A 25843-nucleotide genomic window follows, 5' to 3' on the forward strand; every position below is an offset into this window, starting at 1 on the left:
TGTGGATGGGCTGATAAAACCAACAGTTTTGTGTTGGAACCCAAAAAGCAAAGTTGTGTTGATTGGCCTTCATCTGAAACAAACGGGCCAGAAGAAAGTTTGTAGACGATGAAAACAAAAACCATGTTTGTTTTTACACATTTAAGAAAGAATCTAACAAAATGGATAAATTTACAAATCTTTACAAACGTGTCAATCTTTTCAAATAAAAAAAAGTTATTCTTATTCTATGAAAATGCATATGTATTTAGTAGAAGGCATATTTTATTGCAAGGTGTATTAATTCTGTATCTCTGTGTTTACACAATGGACGATTAAATGAAAGTTTGCCTGGCTCTGTTGGTAGGACTCTGAACCCCGATTAGACATATAGCTGTTCAATGGATGTACTTCCCACATCCTAGAGTTCCATTATGGAGTTACAAAGAGAATGACAGCACTTGGCAAATCCCAGGCCTAATCATAGCATAGAGAAGTGACTTTTGGAAGGTACATTACCAAGCAATTAGGACCCATTTAATAAATTACCCCTTATGCAACACTTTGAACCCTAGTGGTCTGAAGAGGTTAATGCACCTCTCACAACGGAGTGTTACTCACTTTCCAGGGGTAACTTCAAGGCCACAGTTAATCCAAACCTTCTTCTCATCCATGGCCTCTTACTCTTGAGCCACTCTGTAGTCTGGCACCAGTAAGCCCATATACTTGCATTGCCCCTTGTGCATTTCACATGCTTCATTTTCTTACAGCTGAATCCATTGGGCGGGGTTTGCATGAGGCCAAATGACTTTGTGCTGTGCATTAGCTTCCTTTGCCTTTCATGCCTTTTATTTGAAATCTTTCTGTTTTTCTTATTTATAAAGAATTTTAACTTCTGGGTTTAGTTTAAATGTTACGTCTGATGTAATTTACTTTCCTCCAAAATTGTTGAGTAGCAACCACATTTTAAATGAATCCAATACACAAAATTAGGTTTCAGGATATTATTAAATTTGGAAAAAACCCGCAGTAGATATGTATTTGTAAACTGGAATCTTAACTATGGCTAGACACTAAAAACACTGAAATACATTTAAAATATAACTGTAAGGGAGAAAAAGCTTTGATGCTAGAATTAGACTTTTAGAGTTTTTATTTTAATTTTTAAAAATACATTCAACTTGAGTTTTTGGAATGAAAATGCTGATGAAACACTAAGCACATTTATTTAGAAAGATAGCCAAGGGAAAAAAAAAAAGATAGCCAAGGAATGGAAATGAAATATAAAAATGTTAGTGTGCCTTCATAATGGCCAACATCGCTCTAACATGTCATTGGTCTGCTGTGACATTCCTGTAAATCATGAGCAAAATCATCATGATTTCTAGCACATTTATTGAATGTTTCTCCTATCCAAGACTCTCCTGAGAGCTTCAGGAGATGAATAAGACGTGGCCTATGACTTCAAGAAGCTTATAATTGTATTGTAGAGCTCAGATATAGGCATACGGAGAAAGAGCCATAATGAATAGAAGATTATGGTAAGTACCAAGTTTGTCTCCACACAGAACTTGCTAAGGGAATTCAGAGAAAGGAGAGGTATCTCTGTTCAGAAAGAATTAATGAAAAAAATAAAATCTGTGGAAACCTTTTGATAGAATTTTGACAAGAGAGCTGAAAATTAAAGGAAATGCTCTAATGTAGAGAAGTAATTAAAGTCGTCTTTAGTTGTATCTGTGAACATATTTTGTAGGATTTGTTTGAGAGGCAGCTTTTCAGCATGAAAGTGGATGCAAATTTTTTGGAATGTTCTACCTTGCTTTACCTTTATTGTATACAGAAAAAGAAATATGACAAAACACATTTTTAGTCAAGTAATGTAATATAATATGAAAAGTACTGATATTGTCAACCTGATGATCAGGATATATTTTAATGGTTTTGGTTGTTATTGTTGTTTTTAGATAATATAACTATAAAATGACAAAATACCCTTTTTCAGGATTTTCGATGGTTCACTGAGTTGTATCTTTTAAAATCTCTGCTTCTTTCACTGTAACTTGGAAAACTTTTCCATATTATAAAATGTATTTCCTTACATCCCTGTAAGAAACAGACTGTGTTTGGAAATCTACCTTCCACTTGAATCTACAGTACTATGGCAATGTGGGTTTATGTGGTCTGAAAGTGTTCTCTGTTTGTGCCGTGTAATTTGAATCTCATCCAAATTTGTAAAAATGTCTAGGCCAGAGATGTGACAAATTCTTTACCATGTCATCATCTCAAAGCTCTATACAAAGAGCTGAGGATCATGTAGCACACTAGATGTGGTGCGCCACTGGGTGTAAATTCCCTGGTTGTATCTTGAAAGCAACCTCTATTTCCATAGCACAGTTGCAAATCAAAAGTGAACTATTATTTTTTTTAAGATTTTGTTTATTTATTTTAGGGAGAGTGAGAGAGAGTGTGAGTAGGGGAAGGAGCAGAGGGTAAGGGAAAGAGAATCTCAAACAGACTCCATGCTGGGTGCGGAGCCTGACATGGGGCTCCATCTCACAACCTTGAGACCATGACCTGAGCTGAAACCAGGAGTCAGACGCTTAACAACTGAGCCACCCCAGTGTCCCTGAACTATTTTTTGTTTAGTGGTAAGTACACATTTTTGAGTGTGGTGGTGAGATGACGTTGCTCTTCATTCATACCTTGCATCACTTTAATCTGATTGTTTATTCCATAAGAAAAGTATTACCATGTGGAATATTCCCTATTGTTTTTACCTCTTGCATTATTCACACTAGTGCCAGGGCAGATTTATTAATACTAGTCTGCAAATATAATTATTCCACATACTCTGAGAATTTACATCCTGGTATACACAACACAGAGTGATAAAAGTAGCACAAGTAGAAGGAAATCACATTGTCTATTGCATTTTTCCACCTATAATTTCTAAATGCATCCAAATTGCTCAACAGCAAACCTTAACTCAATGACTACCATGTTTGAGCACTGCATCCCAGAGATAAAGAACTCTACCATTCTTCAAAGAACCTAGCAACTAGCTGGTAAAGGACTGATACATAGGAAACACCAGCAAACATACAGGCATTCTATAATGACATATTAAATAGAATGGTACAAACTTTTCCTACTATAGACATGTGCAATCCAACATGGCAGCTATTAGACACATGTGGCTATCAGGTACTTGAAATGTGGTTATTGTGAATTGAAAATGTTATGAATGTAAAATATACACTGGATTTTGAAAACATAATATGACAAGGAGAATGTAAACTATCTCATTAATAATTTTAGGATATTAGTTACATATTGAAATACTATTTTGGATATGTTGGGTTAAGTAAAAATACTATTAAAATTAATTTCACCTGGTTTTAATTATTTTTAATTTTTTAGCCTAGCTGTACGAAACTTAAAATTGCAGATGTGGCCCACATTTATTTCTGTTGGACAGCCACTATACTCTTTAAAGAACAGACCAACAGCAAGTGTAGAAAAATCTGAAAAACTGAAAAGAACAGGTGAGATCTCAGCTGGGTCAAACCTTCCTTCATGTCAGGTGGTCTTGCATTGGCATTTTGATGGATCTAGCTAAAAAGAAGTTTCAGATGGCTGTACGCTTGGTTTCAGTTTAGTTGGCTATTTTGTATTTCAAAGTTGTTTTGCATATAGTTTTTTCTAGTTATTTCAGGGTAAGAATGGCTACCCTGAGCACTCTTATTTTCACTCCAGCAGCCCATCTGCGATCTTGAACAAGAGCCAGTGGTCAAATTGTAATTTTACCTTATCTTATAATACTAGGAGGAGATAGGTCATGGAAGAAAAAAAGAAAAGTTTTAAATAGAAAGAGCCAGAACTAGTTTGTGGGATATTCTTCCAATCCTGAGATGTGTAAAATAATAAGTGGAAAATTCAAGACTCATTGAAATCTGGTTAAGAATATACTTGATTAAGCAGCTTATATAATTATAGAAGGCCCATTTGTTTTTTCTGTTAATGTGAATCATGCAAAAGAGAATTTAAGAATTTCTGTGTTTGTAGATATAAGCATGTAATAAGACTCCAAACAATGACTATGACCACTGTAAGTCATCTGTTTTTGCATCCCAATGTATAGGGTTTTGTTTTGGTCCATTCAACATGCCTTCTCCTGGTTCCAGATGATGCAACCCATCAAAAATGCCATGGACAGAGCAAAATGGACCAAAACTTTTCTAAACTATTAATAAAAAAACAATTTTTGATAACCATTCTATATGAAAGAATGGATTATTGTTCTCTTCTATTATAAAATTATTGTCATATGAAGAAGTCTACAGCCAAAAAGGAGTATGTTAGAGGAGGTGTCGGACAGTTAATACATAGAAACATTATATTATTTTTCTGAGTTTTGTGTATTTGTGGTACTTGTATCCTTTAGGCTTTGTAATTTGTCATGATTTCTTTCTTATTCTGCAGAAATATTCACTGTTAGACCTAAGTTAGCATTGTAAGTTTTTCTTACATGTAGCTTCTCAAATTGTATATGTGTCAGGTATAAGATGTGGACTCATCCTTGGGCTGTACTGTATTCCTTCACAGGCCTCACTGTGGATTCTGGGGAAGCATATATTTATTTAATATATGAAATATTTAAAGGTCACAAAACTCTAAAGCATATGTAGAGGGAAAGCCTACTTATTATGCTATTGATTCTTGTAACTTCCTTTGCAAACAGTGGATCAGACAATGAGCAACTAGAGATCTAAAGCCTAGACAGATACTATATTATCTATCCCAAATTCCACAACTGAGGCTGATGATCAGGTTCATTGCCACTGCTGAGAGATTAGACTGCCTCCTAGAGTGTTGGGATGCAGAAACAAGATGATGGCGAACAAGAGAGAGAAAGACTGAGTGAAGGAGTGTGGGAAGAGGTGAAGGAAAGAAATGAACATTTTATTGAGGGCCTGACTCTGTGTCAGGTATTGTGTTACTCACTCTCACATGATTATCTTAGTTAATGAATCTTCAAATGTCTGTAATATATAAAGAAACATCTATGATGCATTACATTCTTATTGCCTGATTTTATGACTTCCTCATAATCCAGCAGAGAATGAGAGTAAAGAAAGAGGTCTTTGGAATCACACTGAGAAAGTTCAGATATTTGGATCATGAAAAAAAAAAAATCACCCATTATATTGAGTGACAGTATAGAGAGATTTTTCTTGAGAGTATAAATACTTTCTACTCTGGGGAAATATCACCCACCAACCCCAAGATGTGTAGTCAGCCACTGTGCTGTAAGATGCATGATCCAGGTTTGCAAAAAGAAATTCTTTTCCTATTCATTTAAGAAAGCAACTTAATTTAGATTTAGGAGTACATATTTCACTAATCATAACATTGTGAGTCAAGAGTTCTGGTTCATGTTTCTTGAAATTTTTTTCATGTTTTCCCGAATTTAACATCGAACACTGGGAGCTACGTAATGATTTTTTAAAAACTGCCAACTAGATTTGTTAGGATTCAAGGAAACTTGTCTTCCAGGGGTGTTCATAATTATATTTATACCCTGGATCAGTACTATTGTTTTGTGATGTTTACCTCCAGTGACTGACTGGGCTACATGGTCTGTCTGTTCAGTGGTTCAGTGCCATCTTGAGTGTGAAGGAGCTCCCAACAAGAACTTTGAGGAGATATGTCTGATTCTGCAAGTGTCTCTTCCATATGTTTTTTATTTTGTATCTATACTGTATAAGAGCATATAATAGTTTACATAACAGAAGATATGAATTATATCACCCCCTGCCTATACTCCATGTCACTACTTCCTAATGTGGCTTTCTTTGGAACAGGTCTTGAAATGGTGTTTTTGATTTTGTGGGCTAGTTACTTTCAAATTTTGTTTGATGACCTCGTTATAACATTCTCTTTCTTTTTGGAAATTAGCTTCAAGTATTATCAAAGGCTCTCATGCCATGCTATTTTTTTTTAAATAAATAGAACTTAATGTAAATGATACATATGTAAATAGAATCATAGGTGAGCTCCAAATGCAAGCCCATTTTGAGTTGAACTTACAAACAGGTGAGAAAAAAGTTTAAAGATGAGGAGTCTGCAATCTGTAGATACTTGGATCTGGTCATTTTTGTTTCTTTGGAGTCTTCTGTTGCCTTCAACGTAAGGAATCTATTGTGCATGGTGTGAAGATAAATTGCAGGCTGGACAGTGATGTGCCTGCTTCAACCAGGGGTGCCATCCTCATAGCATTCTCTCAGATGGTGCCTGACACAGAACTGGTACCTAGTGATTATTACCTCAAGGTAGTTTAAGTGTCCTCAAAAGCAAATAAACAGCCATGTTAAATATTTACCTTGAAATAAATGTCATATCTCAACAGCAGAGTGTATTTCTGGCATTACAAATGGAATTTAAAGAAGAAAATAATTTTTAGAAATTTTTAGAACATTTTCCGCCAGACTTTCTTTTTCTGAGGGGTACCTCCACAAAATTATAATGGGTTTAATAAACTTCTAACTCTCTGGATGGAAAGATTTAATCCAGACATTCACACGGTTTTATAGCCAGAAGCATCAGCCATGAGTAATTATCAAAGACAACTTAGATACCAAGAATTTGGGCTGAAGTGGATCAATGAATTTTGTTCAAGTGTCCAGTTTCAATGCAGTAAACTAAAGACATCCAAAATGATGTCACTATAGCACCATATTCAACTTCTTAAAGTTGTTTTTTCACCCAGGAAAATTCTGAGAAATTGGATAACAGGATATTTGTTCACTGACATGAGAAAGAGGACTGGCATTGGAGAGTACAATGAACAGTTATTAAATTAAATACCAGTATCCAGTTTTTCATAAAAATTTCAAATGATATGGGGCACCTGGGTGGCTCAGTTGGCTAAATGTCTGATTCTTGGTTGGGCTCAGGTCATGATCTCAGAGTTTCAGATCAAGTCCAGTGTCGGTCTCCATGCTTAGCAGAGAATCTGCTGGGGATTCTCTCTCCCTTTCCCTTTGCCCACCCCCTACCCATGCTCTCTCACACTTTCTCTCTCTAAGATAAATAAATAAAATATTTTTTTTAATAAATAAAATCTTATTTTTTTTTTAAATTTCAAATGATACATTTCAACCCCAGTACTTTTTGGAGCTTTGAACACCAGAAAAAAAGATTTATTTACATAAGTACGTTACTTAAAAATGTAAATATTCACTTTTTTTCATTTTCCAAATTGTGTGCCAAGAGTGAAAACTTTAAACAAGCACAGCTATAAATTGTTACACCTTGTTCCATAACAGCTCATTCTATGGATTATTCACTGATTAAAGCTCTCTGCCCTATAGTGCTGATCCCCATTCTGCATGCTTCAAAATCACTCACTGCAACCTTGGTTTAGAGACATGGCTCTTCTCTATCTGGGGAGTTTCATACTTAGTTACACAATGGTAGTACTTAATGTATTTTTATTTAATGCATAGGAAGAAGTGAAAGTCTTCAAACCTGTTGGTATACGTAGTCATGTCTACTATACAATAAAATAACCTGAAATTTGGCAAGTGGGTCATTTTTAAGAATGTATTAACCTAATTTATAACTTTACTGCCAGTATTAGTTGCTGTTCAATTTTCATGTTTGTGCCTCCACCCTGGGTGGAAACCAAGGCCATGCTGGCATAATATCCAGTAAATGGCTCTATGCACAAGGAAGAAAGAAATGAGTTGGCATATGTCTTCATGGCATGCTGCTAAAATTTCATTTTCATTTTTTTTAAATTGCAAAATAATCAGGTCGAATTTTCTTAATTTTGACTACATTAATTATTGAGTATCTTTTGTGAAATGTATTGCTTAAAAAATACCAATTGCTTCCAAGTTTACGATCTTATATTTGCCATTTATTGGGGATTGATGCTATCAGAGCTGAAACTAGACTCCACCCTGTCGGAACCAGTTTACTGTTCTTTGCTTTCTGTCTTGAAGGGAGGAATTTAGGTGTGATGGGTTTGTTTGGACTTTTGAAAGATTTGATCTTATCAACCTTTAGGATCATTTGTTTCTGAACTCCAGACATCAAATAGAGGTAGAACTATTGATCAGATGATTTGAAGTCATGGATATGGATATCCAGGTAGTAATTATTTAAGTAATTTAAATAATTTCAATTATTTTTGCAGTATTTAAATAAAATAATTTTAAATAATTTTGCAGTATTTAAATAAAATCTAAAAAAAAATAAATTTTTCCTCCCAAGATCTTCCATTGTTTGGAGTTTATTCTATTTTGTTTTTTGTTTTTATTTTAAAGATTTTATTTATTTATTCATAAGAGACACACACACACACACACACACACACAGAGACAGAGACATAGGCAGAGGGAGAAGCAGGCTCCATGCAGAGAGTCTGCTATGGGACTCGATCCCGGGTCTCCAGGATCAGGCCCCGGGCCAAAGGCAGGCGCTAAACGGCTGAGCCACCCAGGGATCCCCCCAAGTTTTTCCTAGTTTGATATTTTCACATCTATTCGCTTTTTCTATCAAGGCATCAATTTGGACCTTTCATTTAGCACTGGTCTCAACCCTGTCCTTATAGAACCCCACTGTCCCCAGTTTAACGACACATAGCTAGAAGTTGCTTATTATTTATAGTCCATCAGTCAATTTGAGAATAATCCTAATGTGACAGAATCTTGCCAATGTCTCTATTCATTTTTATTTGTTTCCAACAGAAATCCTGGGAACTTGAAGGAGCTGCTTCTAGCAATCTATTAAATAGTCTTCATGGTATATCCTGGAAAGAGGATGGCATGTTTTTGCCATTGTAATTTGCTTTAATGTAAAATTATGCCACTTGGAATGAAGCTTTCAAGATAAGCAATCATCTAGTGCACAGAGGAGGGGAGGACTGGGACTCCTAGTTTGCGGAACCCAGTGCCATCTTTATTACCTCAAGTTTTTTCTTGCCTTAGTTGCCTCCAGGCCACGTTACTTGCCATCCAACTTTGTAGAAGTTGGGGCAAAACAATAACTCATTTCTATGATGTAGTGAGAATGATATGAAATTACAGATATAAACGATTTTGGAAATCAAAATAATTTACATGTAATTCTTTTATAAAAAGAGGACTTTGCTGATGCATTCTTTGAAGAATATGCATTATGGGGGCACAGATACTTTTTACTGTTTTGGCTGCTTCTTACAATGTTAACGGCACATGTGTATATGGAGTGTATGGCATAGGCATGTCTCATTTGTAAAATAAAATATCTGAAATGTTTTATTTTTAAAGATTTTATGTATTTATTTGAGAGAGAATGAGTGGGGAGGAGGGGCAGACGGAGAGGGAGAAGTAAACCTCCCACTGAGCAGGGAGCCCAGTGTGAGGCTGGATCCCAGGACCCTGGGATCATAACTTGAGCTGAAGGCAGATGCTTAACTGACTGAGATACCGAGGTTCCCCTGAATAAATAGTTTAATAGAAAATTCACTGCTATGTCATACGTTAAGTTTCATAGTGCAGAGTTCCAAGATATCTTAGAGAAGTTACCAGAACAAAGGTAGGCTCTTCTAGAAAGGAGTGCAAGTGCTCGTGCTCTGCAGGCACACAGTCCCTCTTTTATCCTACGGCTCTTTAGTACCTTCAATTCCCCCTCTTCCTCTGTCTCAATTCCCACGATAGTTCACAAATAAAGGCTTTTTCTATCTTGGTAAAGTGGTGACTTACCTTCCCAATTTGCAGTATTTAAAATTCTGAGTATCTGACCTGGAACCAGTGTTATAATTTTTTTCCTTTTGCACTCTTTTATCTGTTTCTAGGTTTTACCATTCTTACACAATAGCTCTCATATATAAATCCCTTATAGCCTTTGTAGATGACAGGTGAGGAGGTCAATATGATGGAGTTGAGCTTTTGCAAAGCCACATGGAATGGTACGCTCTTTTAAGAATTAGGCTGTCAGTACTGAAGGGTGGTTTTTTTGTTTTTGTTTTTTTTTTTTTTTTTTTTTTTTTTTTTGGAGACGGTCAGGTAGGTGCGGCTGCTGGAAAAGACACCAGATGCCACAAAATCTCCAGAACCCGAAATGACCCAAAGCAAGTCCAGTTTGTAGATTCATACGTTCACATTCAGCAAACTGTTAAGACCCTGAGGTGAGATATACACTTTCTGATACAATAGCCAAGAATTTCACTTAGTTCTGAGCATCAGCAGTAAATGGACTGTTTTCCCTCTAAGCTCTAAGATCTGGCCCTGGAGTGGGAGGTTTACGACTCCAAGAGAAAGATGGAGGAAATCATAGTGACCTCCAGGCTACGTGAATTTACGCTGCCACTGTCTTTCTATTCCTCGTGTAATAGAAGTTATTCCCTACCCCTACTCTGTGTGAATGAGAAAAATGCCAAGTAAAAGCTTTAAATTACTCAAAGACATGCAAACAATTCAACATCCAACCTTTGCAACAAAAAAGCAGTTTCTCTTGAGATCTGTGAGAAAGGGGTTGAGAAAATGCAAATCTTTATTAAAAGGAAAGAATGAGAAATTTCTAAGTCCTATGGATACACAGCATGAGTCTCAGAAAAGGGTCACGAGGATGGTTAAGGAAACAGGACATTTTATATCTTGCGGAAGATGGCCAGAAAAAAAAACAAAAAACAAAAAAAACAAAACAGAAATAGAAAGTAGCTTGATGGAAATCTTTAGCTTTTTGAAGGCCATGGTGAAATCTGCCAACTAATAGGCGAATAGGAGGTCACACTGTGAAATTAATAACCAGTAAATTTAGAACAAATAAAGCAGAAATGCTTTTGCACAGCATTTAAGCAGCCCATGGCACTGACAACAGCAGGAGGTCAGGGAGCTAAATGCTGCCGAACCAGAATTGAAGAAGTGCGGAGTATCATTGTCATTCTTGCCACCGTCATTTGCAGTTAGTTGGATGATGATTCGGGTGACTTCATCCTTTGCTTTAGAATTTAATTATGATTGCACTTTGTGGAAAGCTAATAAAGATGTAAGACAAACAGCAAGGGTGGAAGTAGATAAGAGCCCCCTCTCCGTGAGCCCACAAACATACTGAACGCGAGAAAACTATCAGATGATACAGACAACTGCCGAGTTGCAAAATCTTGCGGATACGTGGGTAGGCTGTACCTGGAGAAGTTTTCTTTCAAACTTCCCATCTTCGGGCACGATGACATGCAATAATTCTCGGGAAATTAAAATTTCTTTCAATTGACATGATAAACTTGAAGATTTTTAATTTCCCCACTTTCCCAAATTCAATATTTAGCAAGTCCTTTTCTCCTGCTCTGTTAATCCCAGCTGGAACCCCACAAACATGCCTTTTGGGGAATACTGGGTTTGAGCTGCTGCTGCTGCTGGTCTACAATACCTTGCCTTACAATACCTTGTGCTTCATAGCCCAGGAGGTAGACAAAAAAAGATCCCCCACCTAAGATCATCAGTATATCAGTATATCAGTATATCATGTACTGCAGCTGCCAGGCCGAGTCTCAGCTCTAAACATGTGCAATTTTACAAAATAAGTCTTAAGTGTCATTTTTAGTTTTATTGCTAACCATAATCAATGCTTAGCCATTATCACCATTCTTTTTATGCATATAAGGATCTGTGGGTACCCCTTCTTATTTTTTCACCCCAGCATATTATTGTCAGCTTGAGTTAATGTTCAACCAGAAATTGCTTGGTGTGATGGGGAGGCAATAAGATAGAGACATTTACTTTTTCATTAATCTCCTCCTTGCCACAATTAGCAAAGGTGTAAATATTAACGCCTCTGATCTAGATATGAATTGAAACTATTATTCATAAACTCGTTGCCACAGAGACCACATTCTTCAAAAAACAGTGACACCTGACCATTTCACCCAGTGTCTTCATTTGTTCATATTTTGGCTGCTAAGCATTCCACCTCCCTGCTACTGTAATGGAAACAACCAAGCTCCATTAGTTTGTATTATTTTTCATTAACTTTAGAATCTCTAAGGTTGAAATTGAACAATGTGTTTTTTAGTTGTTCTTTTTTTTTTCTTTTCTTTTCTTTTTAAATGCAGTTGGCCTTTTTTCCTCCCTTAAATAAATAATTTTTTTATTTCGGTATTTTCATTGTAATCATGGTTATAACTGACAGCTTTATAATACCGGGGGGCATGGTTGAGGTCTCTTTCTCTTTTCAAACACTCCTCTCCATCCACAGCCAGGGCTGTTTTCCTTTGTTTCTTTGCTGTCTGGGAAGAGGCAAAAGATCAGAGAGAGTTTCTGGCGGAGGTAGAGTATTACATTCCATTGTAACTAGTAGTTTACATAGACTGTGCAACTAAATGTTCTGTGAAAACAATCGAAAATGACTTTTCCTTTTCCGGTGCACATCCAATGTTTTCAGAAATCTAGAGGAAAAATCTTATGGTCTTGAAAACCTGAAATATTTTGTATCCACTTTTTAATTGTTGATGTGCTGATGTCAAACCACCACGCTGGATATTTTTAGTGCCTATCCCCATGACTGATAGTGTGTGTAGAAATCAGAAGTAAGGGTATCACTCCTGGCAGAATTGGAGTGAATTAGAAATTCTGTTTTCAAGACGTTTTAAAATATTCACTTTTTAACCTCCTTTTAAAGCTCCCTCTTGCTGTATTTTGCAAGGGTGGGGATTTAATGCATGATGCCTACACATGTGTACATAATATTCTCTACCTTTTGTCTTTAATATTCCTTGGTTTTTAATTATTAAAGATAAGTATTTGAATTATAAATATTCTAGTTATACAGGAATAGGCAAAGCAGGCATATACCCTCAGGCAAAATTCTTCCATTATCCATAATCCTTCTGCCTCCTGCCTCCATTTCTCTGCTTCCTATCTTTATGTCGCCTCAAAAAACACACAGAGGCATTCTTTTAAACCCACCTTCTCCTCCCCACTTAAACCATAGAAATCCCTTCTCAATATGTATAGGGGCCTCTTCCTTGAAGTGGGATGTCATACTTGTCCTAAATATAATAAAGTGCTATCTTCAAGGCATTTCTGCATCCAAAACACTCCCCAGAAACCTGCCGAGCCCTCCCATCTAACCAGTCTGAATGTCACAAATCATAGCCCAGAAACTGCTTTATTGTGAATCATTAACATTGTCAGGAATGACTTGGCAGAGGAAAAAAAAAAGCTTTCCATTAGAGAACTGAGGGAGAATATACAAATGACAGCATTGTCATTCCACTCCTATTGTTTTATAAAGCTCTGAACTGATTAGTAAGAGTTTATTACAGGGAAATATGACTGTGAATCTCATGGGTTATGCTAGGTGTTTTCATATCTTCCTCTTACGTTTTAGAGCTTCATGGATTATTTTAAATGCTTTGTTTTTAAAATTCTGCTTGCAGTGCTGAATGAAGTCTTATAGGATGAATAAAAGTACTAAGAAACAGATATGTACATGTGTGCAAAATAGCTGACCTGATTATTTGTAAGTGAAAGCCATTTTTGTGGCCACTTGTCTGGGATCTCAGTCTTCCTGACTCTTTTGCCCAGCAGGGAGGTGACTGAAAGGATGGAAATGCTGCATCAAGGATCAACAAGGGTGAATCTGCATGAGTGTTCTCTGTCTTTGAAGGTAGGTCATGTATCACTTTCTGATGTTGGAGGCCAGTAGAGTTTAGAATCCTTTGTTGTTCTGCATTTATCTGAGCTTACATCCTGTCCGTCAGAGTGGCTGACCAAGAGTTGATGGTAGAGTAGAGTGTGGTGGATGTAGCTGGTGGATGTAGCTGGATCTTTGAGATGGAGGCACTCATTTCCCAGGGGCCAGAGTGCTCCTTGCCATTGTTTACAGTCAAGCACTTACCTAAAACTTGCCCTTGGCCAAGAGAGGCTATCTTCCCCAAAGTTTCAGCCCTGCCTCGGGTCCAGCCAGATCCAGGGACTAAACCTGGCAAGATTTCTGGTGGGTCATCCCAGCTTCAGGGTACCCAATGACTGAGGCTGAGCCTCAGGCCTCTGCTGTGATTGTATCACAGTTCAGCATCTCTCAACAAGTCTTTTTTTTTTTTTTCACCTTTCCCTTACACGCATCATATCTGAGAGCATTCCTCAATAAACCACCTGTATGCAAATCTCAGGCTCAGAGTTTCTTTTCACAGGAAATTCAATGAATGGAAGTTGATACTGGGGATGATCCTAGGAGGCAGGCTCTAAAACGGGATTTTGGAATTGAGTTATCTGCTGGCTGGCTGGTAATTAGGACTCCATCACTGGTAGTAGATATGGTATCGATAGCTCTGGGATGTAGCCATGGTGCATTTGTTAAAACTTTTCCTGATGTTGAATTGTGATGGGATATTCACGGAAGAGAAGGCATTGCAAAGTGTAATATCGTAGGTGCTTGAGAGTTTCGGAGTAAATAGTAATTAAAGGACTATAGAATTGGATAGTTTTTTTGCTGCAAGTTACCCAGGCATTGGAGAAGACATGAAAGGCTGAGGGTGATTAATCACCAAATTAAGGTGAAGTATAAAAGCCAGAGGGCCCCCTTGGCAGCATATAAAGAGACTCCCATCTCTTGCAGCTGCAAAGTGAAAAAGCTGAGGGTCTGACTCAAAACTTAATAGGAGTAGATTATCTCAAGAGATGGTTGAATTTTGAGTCTGGGTTGTCTCTATGAAGTTTGGGGTCCTGATTGGGAAGGAGTAGGACCCTGAGCCAATATCCTTCAAAATACTGAATGCCCCCCAATTTCCCTGACCCTTTGAGCCTGCAGAAGTGGCCCACTTTTCCCTGTCAAAAGCTAGTGTTCCTCCCTTATCTGAAGAAATGCAGAGGCTTCTGACCAGTAAGATAGCATGTGGCCCTTCCCTCAGAAGCTATATTCACCTCCCCTCCTGGTTACCAAAACCATAATGAGGATTAAAGCACAGCACATTCCAGCTGGGGAAGTGGTGACCTTGATGTGCTACAGGATCCAGTCAATATGTACCTATGAGACCCAGGAGAGTATGTTTAGAAACTGGATCCCAAAGATGTTGAATTAAGGGGGCAGAACATAAAGTTGGAAAGGAGAATTTATTGATAAGAGAACACTATTCTGTGATAAGGATGTAACCCTCTGTCAAAGACTCCAAGAAAAGAAGCTAATATGCTTCTGTGATGGTGCTTTGCAGTTTATTTATTTTTTTAAAAAGATTTTATTTATTTATTCATGAGAGAAAAGGCAGAGACACAGGCAGAGGGAGAATCAGGCTCCTCACAGGGAGCCTGATGTGGGACCCAATCCTGGAACTCTGGGATCATGCCCTGAGTTGAAGGCAGATGCTCAACCACTGAGCCACCCAGGCATCCTGCACTTTGCAGTTTAAAGAAAGCAATGGCCAATACCAAGTGAAGTAAAGTGCCATGGATGATGGTAAGAGCCAGAAATGTGGGAATCCTATAGTAGATATAAGCAAGGCCAAAGCCCACCATCTGAATGTGTTCCATGGGAGGGCCTAAATGAAACTCTGTTTTCCAAAATAAGGTGTTAATTAGTGGAAGGGACAAGAGTATCATTGAAGTGTTCAGTGGCTATCTACTTTAAGCCGGGGCTCATCATAGGAGATTCTACTATAGACACAGTTTCCGTGATAGTAATAGGGATGGTAAGATACAGATAAAATCGAAGCCAGAGAGTAGCATTTTATCACCAGCAGCAAGGTATGTACAATTGTCATAAATGAATGACAAGTTTGGAGTAGCAGCCAAGGAGTCCTCACTAGTAGAGAGCTACAGAGATGGTAACAGAATCCATATCACTAGGGACAAGACAGCTGGGTAATTGATGAGGAAACTGCTCAATCTGTAAAATTAGAGGAATACAGGAGTGGGTAACCACGATGAGAGCAATTCCTCCAATAGTAAGTCATGATCTCTTGCCCAGTTTCTGAGCCAGTTTTCAGAGCCCAAATTCCTGAAAGAGGACCATAAAAACTACATACAGTAATGATTTTCTTAGTCCCTTCCCAAAGGGACTTCAGGGTTATTTACTTGAGTATCTGCTCACTGGAGAAGGCTACTACCTAGACATTTTGATGGTTCTTGACCCAAATCCAAAGCATCGTTTATGACCCATTAGCATGAGGATATCTAAAGCTAGGAAATAAAGTCCTGGCTCAGGTGCGGGCTCAAAATTGGTCTACTGGGTCCAATTTTCTCAGTTTCAGCATATATACTTAGAATAGACATTATTAATATTTGGTGGTATTCCCACATCTGTTCCTTGGTCTGTGGGATTAGACCCATTATAGCAGGGAATGTCAAGTGGAAACCTTTGGAATTGCTTCCCCTCAGACAATTAGCCACTAAAACAGTTATATACCAGAGTGAATGGCAAAAATTAGTGCCACCATTGAAGACCTAAAGGACGAGGGATGGGGGGCTCTATCATATCCTTATTTATTTCAGCATTCTGACCCTAACAAACACTAGACTGATGCCGGAGGATGACATTGGACAAACTCAGCCAAGTAGATGCAATTGTAATGTTGTACTAATTGTGCTATCTTTGCTAGATCATATTTCCCTGGCCTCAAGTATAGGGTAGATCAAGAATAGATCCAAGAATTTATTAACTGGTGAATGTGCTTTAATACCTATCTGGAAGGTGCAATAGAGCAGTTGGATTCATGTGGGCTGGACAACAATGTACATTTACAATCTTTCCTAAAGCCACATCAGTTCTTTAGTCTTATGTCATAACATAGTCTAAAGGGACCTGGACTGTCAGAAAATGATGCAGAGCATCACTGTGGCCCACTATATCAATGACATTATGTTCATCAAACCAGATAAACAAGAAATGGCAAGTATGTTGGAAAACATGAAAAGACATATGTGCTCCAGAGAGTGGGAGATACATACTTTGTGAAGATTTAGGGGTCCACTGTATCAGAAAATAGTTTAAGAATTCAGTGGTCTGGAGATGTCAGAACATTTCCTTCAAAGCAAATGGACAATTATACCTTGCATATCTCACAATCCCTAGTAGGTCCCTTTGGGTTCTGGAGATAGCATGTTCTATACATGTGAGTATTGCTCTAACCCACTTACCAGCGAACACTGAAGATGTCCAGATATGAGTAGAACCCTGAATGGACTGCACAGCACATCTGGACTGCAGTGCAACCAGCCCTTTTCTTTGGGCCATATGACCAGATATTAGAATTATCTAACAGTGGTGGGAAAAAATGTCATGCAGAGTTTATGGCAAATCACAATAGGAAAATCATACCATTAAACTCATGAGTTCTGAAGAGGGACTATATGCTCCACAGTAGAAAATTTCACATCATTTGAAAAATTGCTTCTTGCATTCTACTGGGCCTGATACCTACCATAGGACACCACGTGATCAAGGGGCCAGAAGTATCTGCCCATCATGATCAGAGCCCCAGATAATCTACTGTGAGATGGAAGTACTACATTTTTGGTCAAGAACTGGCAGAACCAGAGGATGATCAAATGTCTTGAGCAGATGGACCATATTCCCATGAACCCACCCACCACTGTTATATCAGTGCCTCTTTTTTAGCTCATGTGGAAGCCTACGAGGAAACTTTTGATTAGCTGATCAAGAAGGAAGAGGACTCGTTTGGTTGGTTCATAGCTCAGTATGTGAGTCCATGCTAAAAATAGACTGCTGCGGTGCTAGAGCTGCAGGGGGCTTGCCCTTAGAGCCTGTGGTAAGAGGAAACGCTCCCAGTAGACAGAGCTTTCAATTGTGTACCTGGTCATTCACTTTGTGTGGAAAGAGAACAAGCCCCAGTTTGGAATATATATGGATTCACGGACAGTGGCAAAATGCTTGAATGTTTGGCCAAGGTCCTAGAAGGGGAGAGACTGGAAGGATGGGCTCAAAAGTGTTGGAGAGCAGGCAATTCATGGATATATTGGTATGGGCACACAGTGTGAAGACCTTTATATTACATAGTGATTCTTACCAGAGAGCACCTACCATGGAAGATGTACTAAATGACCAAATAAATGGAACAAGCCAGTGGACATCAGCCAACCTCTGTTATTAGTGACCCAAGTGCTGGCACAATGTTTATGTGGTGAGAATGGGAACTGTGCCTGGGCCCAGCAGCACGGATCCCGCTCACGGAGGCTGATAGGGCAACTACCACCGCCAAATGTCAAATCTGCAGACAACAGAGATGGAGAGAGCCAAACGGAGTCTCTCATGTCAAGCAGGAGCCTGTGTTAAGCAGCGATGCAAGCAGTTAAGGTGCTGCAAGTAGGAGATATCGCCAAGACTGATGTCAGCTGACACCCCAGAGCTGATAATGAGCAGAACCAGAGGAGGTCTGCAGGGACCCAAAACTGATTAAATCTCTTTAAAAAGTGAAGAATTTTGGCAGCAAGCTGTCAAGACTCTTCTGTCAGACAGGTTTGACCACTTAAAAAAGGCAACTGCCGCCAAAGGCTCTGCCCGATTGATCTCTGAACAGAACCGAGATCCTTCACTGCTGGAACAGAAGAAGCAGTAAGTGCTGAGAGCTGACCCAGAGCAGACGAGGCCTTATCTCAACTGTGTGCCCACAGAATGACTTTGCGTTTGATTCCTTAGCTTACTACACTCTTCTGCTATCTGGCTTGTCGTGTGGTTTGTCTTCTGTCCTGCTCTGTGTGCTGTGTAAGAAGCCAAGTCTAATCACATGGTGAAATGTCATCGAGTTTGGAACCCTGAACCTGCTTTTTAATTGTGATTTAGCTTTGCTTTATGAATGAATAAAGCTGACATTGTAGGAAGACACAAGTCTCATGTGCGCCTTCATAGCGTGTTCATGACAAGAGACCACTTAAGCAATGGATAACAATGGATCCCTTCTACCCTAGAAAGGCAACAATTCATCTTGACTAGAATAAGCAATGTTGCAGATTTGGATTTTTTTTTTTTTTTTTTGTCCACAGGGCCTGTATCAGTTTTTTTTTTTTTTTTAAAGATTTTACTTATTTATTCGTGAGAGACACACAGAGAGATAGGCAGAGACATAGGCAGGGAGAAGCAGGCTCCATGCAGGGAGCCCGATGTGGGATTTGATCCTGGGTCTCCAGGATCAGGCCCTGGACTGAAGGTGGCGCTAAACAGCTGAGCCCCCCCCCCCTCCCCGGGCTGCCCCCCTGTATCAGTTTTTCAAGTTGCATTGCAAATTAACTGCAAATTTAGTGGCTTAAAAGAACACACAGTTTCTGTAGGTCAAAAGTCTAGGCATAAATTAACTGGGTTTCTCCTTCAATGTCTTACCAGGCTGCACTGCAAATAACCAGGGCTCTGGTCTCATCAGTGGCTTAATGAGGGAAAGATCCATTTACAATCAGTGCCACTATCTGAAGCTCTACAGAGTATTTAATGTTCTGACACGGGATGCCACATCATACTGTCTCAGGTCAGAATTATGTGCGGTGGACACATGACCGGGGGATTCACTGGCCCTATCTCATACCATCCAGAAGATGCTGGCCCATAAAGCAATGAAACAGCTTCTGGAAGATATGCCTAAGGCATCAGGTTGGAGATGATACCCTGAGAAGATGAGTCACCATCCTCCATGAGGCAGTAGAAACCAATTGCCCTAATTAATGGCCATTTTATGATGCAAGGCTACATACCAAAAAGGTAGAGTACACAGGCCTAGAAACCAAGAATAAAAGTAGGAGTGGGTTGTTTTTTGTTTTGTTTTAAACCATCAGTGCAGTGACCTACTTGCAGATTTGTGTTTCTTGTTCCCAGAACTCTGCAGGTCTTGAGGTCCTGGTTCCCCAAGGGGGGACACTCCTACCAGGGCAAATGGTAAGAGACCCATTAAACTTGAAGCTATGATTGCCTCCTGGTTACCTTACACACCCTGGCACAGGAAATTTCTGAAATTCCATTACAGGAAACATACAGTCAGCACTCTTTTTGGTACTCTCCTGCCCAATGTTGACAGTAAGTGGACAAGTGCATCAACAGTCTGAGAAGAGGGCAGCCCTGGTGACGCAGCGGTTTAGCGCCGCCTGCAGCCCAGAGCATGATCCTGGAGACCCTGGATCGACCCTGGATCGAGTCCCACATCAGGCTCTCTGTATGATGCCTGCTTCTCCCTCTGCCTGTGTCTCTGCCTCTCTGTCTCTGTCTCTATGAATAAATAAATAAAATCTTAAAAAAAAAAGTCTGAGAAAAGTATAGTGATTGGGGACTCAAAGATGGGGCTCTACCAAAGGAAAAGAAAACAAAAACTCAAATAGACATCTGCACTCCCATGTTCACAGCAGCACTATTTACAGTAGCCAAGACATGGATGCCGCCCTAAGTGTCCATGGACCGACAATGGCTAAATAAGTTGTGGTATATATACAGAATGGAATATTATTTAGTCATAAAAATTAGGAAATCCTGCCATTTGCAACAATATGAAGGGCACCCCCTGAGGGCAGTATACTAATTGAGATACATCAGACAGAGAAAGGCAAATACTATAGGATCTCATTTATATGTGGAATCTACATTTTTTTTAGATTTCTTTTCTTTTGAAAAGAAAACCCCAGACTCATAGGAAAAGAGATCAGACTTGTGGTTACCAGAGGTGGGAGTGGGATGTGGAGGGCAAACTGGGAGACAATTGAAAGTGATCAAAAGGTAGAAACTTTCAGTTATAAGATAAAAGTTCTAGAGATGTAATATATAACATGACAACTATGGTGAGATCTCCTATATGATATACAGGAAAGGTGTAAAGAGAGTAAATCTTAAGAGTTCTCATCACATGGAGAAATTATTTTTCCTTTTTTCCCCCATCTTTTTTTATTAGAGCTATAGAAGATGACGGATGTTAACTGAACTTGTTGTGGTCATCATTTCATAATATATTTAAGTCAAAATTTTATGCTATATATACCTGAAACTCATAAGTGATGTCAATTACATCTCAATAAAATTGGAAAAAATTATATAAGCATTCATATGCTAATAAACATATTCACAGATGACAATCATGAGAAGGAATTAATTTACAGTAAGAATTGCAATAGGTTCCACTTTCACTTTTTTTTTTTTTTTTTTAGATTTTATTTATCCATTCATGAGACACAGAGAGAGAGAGAGGCACAGAGACACAGGCAGAGGGAGAAACAGGCTCATGGGACTTGATCCTGGGTCTTCAGGATCACACCCTGGGCTGAAGACGACACTAAACCCCTCAGCTACTCAGGCTGCCTGCAGTAAGTTCCACCTGCAGGTTTTCTTGCTTTCCAACCCTCCTACCCCCCACAATGGGGATCTGATCTGGGTCACTTTCTCTCCCATTCCCACTGGTAAACTAGTGACCAATAGGGATGATAACTCTGCATAGGACAAGTAAAAAGTGGGTCATCAAGGAGGGAGGGAGATGGTAAGTATTAATCGTGGCTGTGAGACTAGCCATAGAGTAGAGTGTAGCTCATCTCACAAAAGTTCCTCTTAATAGTTCCTTTAGGAGAAAAGATGAACTAGAATCCTGGAGGAGCCACTCCCAGACGTGGCAACTTACTGTCCGAAGCAAGTGAATCTGAATGGTCAAAGAAGTCGACTGTAGTGGATGCTGGAGTGTGCTGCCCAGATTCCTCCTTTAGGACAAAAGACACACTTTCTCTAGTTTCCAGGTATGGTGCCTGATGATTCACAGCTGATTTCAATCCAGGGTTGTTTTATGCAGAAGGCAACCACCTTGTTGCAGGCTCTACTCTCTACCTGGAGGCAGTTCCCACCCAATGATTAGTCAATGCAGGGATATAGAGGCCTGGCTCTTCTGACTCAGGCATCTTTGAAGGGCTTTTCCAGATTCAGCATTCTAGTGGGCCTCTGCTGCAGTCTAAGTACACTTCACATCTCCCTCTTCTTACTTCACTCTCTTGCAGGTATGGTGCTGGAGAACAATTCGTCATAGACACCTGCCTCTGTTTCAGGTCTGCTTCTGAGGAACATGGCCTGCAGAATCATGGGACCCCCAGAGTAAAAATTTTTGATAGAATGAGCCAGATCGTTTAATAAAACAAGCTGTTTCACCATTCACTTCTCTTCACTGATTTGACTGGCTAATGTTCTGGGAGGACACACTGGGCATAAACTCTTCTATGAGAATACTGTCATAAGTTACTGAAGGTCCTTTAAGGACCACTCTAAAACTCAGAGTATTATTAAATGCTTTCCTTTCATTTTGTTTGAGTGAGACAACATATGAGAATGCTAAGAAATGTTGCATTTCCTCTGCTAAGAAATGTTGCATTTTTCTCTGCATATTAAGTATAATAAAAGAAGCTGGTTTGATCAATATGTTTGTTTTGTTTTGTTTTGTTTTTTTACAAAATACATATTACATATATGCTATAAATTTACCACCTCCATAAAAGACAGCTGCTCCAAATTTTGCCTACTTAGCTGTCTGTGAAGATAAAAATATATTGAAGCACAAGTGGTTAAACACAATAAAAGAGTGCCATCCTCTGTAACACTCAGCCAGGCCAAGGCAGACAGAACTAATCCGATTTGACACCACCGAGGCCTACCTCACCATCTTGCTCTTGGCAGAATTCCTCGTGAAGTTCCTATGTGCTCTGCTAGAGCAAGGACCATAGGATGGAGTTCACGGATTTCCTCCAGTGCAAACGTGTAAGTCAGACTTTATTCCTTGAGCTTTCTTCACATTCTAGTATAAGATTTTCATATGAAATTTTAGTTAGATGTAGGCATAGGCTGGATGAAAATGAAAGAAGATGAAAAGCATCCCAAGGGCGGCATTCTCTGCTGGTAATCAATCGGGTTGCATCACCACATTTTTGACATGCTTCTCCAATATGATACAGAGAAAGACTATGTAGAAAATTATCATGCAGATTCACTCAACCTAAAAACATTACTCAGAGAACTGGCTCTGTAACATTTTGATTTCTTAGTGGAGAATAAAATGAAGTGATTTATTCCTCGTAATATTTCTAAAAATATTTTACTTTGGTCCCTATAGTTAGAACCAAAATTCCTGCATAACAACAAAAAAGTTGAGTGTTCATCATTCTTGTATCTTAGAGCAAGACCAGCTTTTTATTTGAATACAAAGCCACTTGCAGGATATTTTATCTTTTTTTAAAGGTTTTATTTCCAACTATAAAAATTATATATGTTCATGGTGTAGATAATTAGGAAAATACAATGCAGCCACTAAATGCATTTTATGATCTTTGAATTATGTTGGAAAATGCTTGTGTTATAATATTAACTGGATAAAAAGGACAGAAAATTGTATATATTATATATACAGCATATACTATAATTTACCTGTTTCCCTACTGTGACAGACATACGTGCTTTTTCATTATTCACGAATTAAAATTCTACTGTGATGAACATTTTTGTGCATAACATTTCCCACATTTTGGATTATGTTTGAAGGATGTGGTGAATTATTAGGTGAAAGGAATGGGCACTTTAGCGTTTTACCATTTTTTAAAAAAATTATTTATTTATTTATTCATGAGAGACACAGAGAGACAGGCAGAGACACAGGCAGAAGGAGAAGCAGGCTCCCTGCAGAGAGCCCGATGTGGGACTTGATCCCGGATCCTGGGATCACGCCCTGAGCCAAAGGCAGAAAAGTTGATTGAAAAGTTTTTCTGAAATGGCAAACTTACGCTCAAGAGAATACATCTTAAAATGACCTTTTAAAAAATCTTTCTTTTCTTAACTATATAGTGAACATGTAACATTAAGATGTACATGTTAATTTGATACATTTATATACTGCAATATGATTACCCCCCACAGCCTTAGCTAACATCTCTATTACGTCACACAATTATTGTTTCTTTCTTTCTCTCTCTCTCTTTTTTTTTTTTTTTTTGGTGAGGCCAATTAAGATCTACTCTCTTAGCGACTTTGAAGTTTAGACTGCAGTATTGTTAATATAATCACTATGCTTTGGATTAAATCTCTGGGACTTACTTATCTACTTGTTGCAAGTTTAGACCCTTAAAATAACATCTCCCCAGTTCTTCCCCCACCCTTTAGCCCCTGTTAATCACCATTCTATTCTCTGTTTTTACAGAACTTATTAGCATAAAGTTATCAAGTTCTATCCAGGTCGTCACAAATGGCAAGATTTCCTTCTTTCTCATGGCTGAATAATATGCCATTGTATGTATACCACAATTTCTTTATCCATTCATCTGTTGATGGACATTTACAATATTTCCATATCTTGGCTACTGTAAATAATGATGCAATACACATAGGAGTGCAGACATCCTTTCAATATCCCATTTTCCTTTCCTATTTATCAGTAGAAATCTATCTCAGCTTTATAGCATGTACTATATATATTTTAATGCCACTTTGAGAAGACAATGCTTTGTATTGCAAATTGTGAGATATAATCTATTAAAAAAGAATAACAAAATAATAAGGTTCTCAAAACAAACCAGTTTGGTTACAAAATCTCCAATGATTTCGGAGCTCGCGGGTCGGGAGCCCGAAGCTAGAGAGCCTCTGGGTGCCCGGCGGCCGTCACCAGGCCACAAAATGAATATATTGAGCTACACCGGAAGGCTATGGCTATCGTTTGGATTACCCTGAGAAAAAGAGAAAGAAAGAAGGTTGAGAGGCTCGTGACGGTTCAAAAAAAGCAAAAAAGATGATTGGTCTGAAAGCTAAGCTCTACCATAAACAGCACCATGCTGAGAAAATACAAATGAAAAAGACTATCAAGATGCATGAAAAGAGAAACACCAAACAAAAGAATGATGAAAAGGCTCCGCAGGGAGCAGTACCTGCATATCTACTGGACAGGGAGGGGCAGTCCCGAGCTAAAGTACTTTCCAATATGATTAAACAAAAGCGAAAAGAGAAAGCGGGAAAGTGGGAAGTTCCTTTACCCAAAGTTCGTGCTCAGGGAGAAACAGAAGTATTAAAGTCATTCGAACAGGAAAGAGAAAAAAGAAAGCATGGAAGAGGATGGTCACTAAAGTCTGCTTTGTTGGAGGCTTTACTAGAAAACCACCTAAATACGAGAGATTCATTAGGCCAATGGGCCCATGTAACACATCCTGAATTGAAAGCCACCTTTTGCCTGCCAATACTCGGTGTAAAAAAGAATCCCTCATCCCCACTATATACAACTTTGGGTGTTATTACCAAAGGTACTGTCATTGGAGTGAACGTGAGTGAGTTGGGCCTTGTGACACAAGGAGACAAAGTTATTTGGGGAAAATATGCCCAGGTTACCAACAATCCTGAAAATGAAGGATGCATAAATGCAGTCCTGCTGGTTTAACGCAATTTCAGACAAGTAATCCCTTATAATTACTGAAGACTACACACCCGTCAGGAAGACCATCATTGCTGTGGTTCTGGATGCTACCAAACAGCCTTACATATCTATAGCCATCAAGACATTTATTCTACTGTAAAAAAGTTGAAATAGACATTTATTAAAATAAGTGGTCTTTAAAAAAAAATCTCCAATGATTTCTATGAACTACTTTTCTTCACTCTAATCAATCAAAATGTACTTTATTTCCAATGAAGGTAATGTAAGAGGAGTGGGGGAAAGAAGGTAAGATAGAAAGGTATCCTTCTGAGTTGGTTCTTCAATGTGATGGGAAAAAAAGAAGGGAGGCAGAGGAGCAGAAAAATAAAGTTCTTTTAGTACTGAGCAAAAAGATCTGCGTTCTCTTCGGTTTACCATATGCAAAAATTCCTTTCTCCTTTTGCCACCCCTGCAAAATATCCTGCTAATTTCTAGGTTGGAAAAGTCTCTCTTATGGAGTCTATATCAAGAAACCAA

General features: G+C 38.6%; 1 protein-coding gene and 1 pseudogene across 1 annotated transcript in view; both read left to right on the top strand.

Annotated features, from left to right (window-relative positions):
• LOC112919805 (uncharacterized) overlaps positions 1-22338 on the top strand; it is a 66094-nt gene extending 43756 nt beyond the window's left edge. Inside the window, exons 5-7 of the transcript XR_011997316.1 lie at positions 13554-13635; positions 21497-21671; positions 21927-22338. The gene's annotated coding sequence lies outside the window, so the exon portion shown is untranslated. The remainder of the gene's footprint in view (positions 1-13553; positions 13636-21496; positions 21672-21926) is intronic.
• LOC112919848 (ribosome biogenesis protein NSA2 homolog) lies at positions 16780-25496 on the top strand (annotated as a pseudogene).
• Positions 25497-25843: the final 347 nt, after the last annotated feature.

This window comes from Vulpes vulpes, chromosome 15 (genome assembly GCF_048418805.1).
Source record: "Vulpes vulpes isolate BD-2025 chromosome 15, VulVul3, whole genome shotgun sequence".
In the NCBI taxonomy this organism is placed as follows: Eukaryota; Metazoa; Chordata; class Mammalia; order Carnivora; family Canidae; genus Vulpes; species Vulpes vulpes.